Here is an 826-nt window from a genome sequence, read left to right as displayed (position 1 = left end):
GAGCATTTAATCCATTTACATTTAAGGTAATTATCGATATGTATGTTCCTCTTCCCATTTTCTTAATTGTTTTGGGTATGTTATTGTAGGTCTTTTTCTTCTCTTGTGTTTCCTGCCTAGAGAAGTTCTTTTAGCATTTGTTGTAAAGCTGGTTTGATGGTGCTGAACTCTCAGCTTTTGCTTGTCTGCAAAGGTTTTAATTTCTTCATCAAATCTGAATGAGAGGGCTTCCCTGGTGGCGCAGTGGTTGAGAGTCCGCCTGCTGATGCATGGGACATGGGATCATGCCCCAGTCCGGGAGGATCCCACGTGCCACGGAGCGGCTGGGCCCGTGAGCCGTGGCCTCTGGGCCTGCGCGTCCGGAGCCTCTGCTCCACGGCGGGAGGGGCCACAACAGTGAGAGGACTGTGTACTGCAAAAAAAAATAAAAATAAAAATAAAAAATCTGAATGAGATCCTTGCTGGGTGGAGTACTCTTGGTTGTAGGTTTTTCTCCTTCATCATTTTAAATATGTCCTGCCACTCCATTCTGGGTTGCAGAGTTTCTGATGAAAGATCACCTGTTAACCTTATGAGGATTCCCTTGTGTGTTATTTGTTGTTTTTCCCTTATTGCTTTTAACATGTTTTGTTATCCGTTCTTCTGCCTCAGTTATTCTGCTATTGATCCCTTCTAGAGTATTTTCAAGTTCATTTATTGTGTTGTTCATCGTTGCTTGTTTCGTCTTTAGTTCTTCTAGGTCCTTGTTAAATGTTTCTTGTATTTTCTCCATTCTATTTCCAAGATTTTGGATCATCTTTACTATCATTATTCTGAATTCTTTTTC

This window comes from Physeter macrocephalus, chromosome 16 (assembly GCF_002837175.3).
Source record: "Physeter macrocephalus isolate SW-GA chromosome 16, ASM283717v5, whole genome shotgun sequence".
NCBI lineage: Eukaryota > Metazoa > Chordata > Mammalia > Artiodactyla > Physeteridae > Physeter > Physeter macrocephalus.
This window is presented reverse-complemented; position numbering follows the sequence as displayed.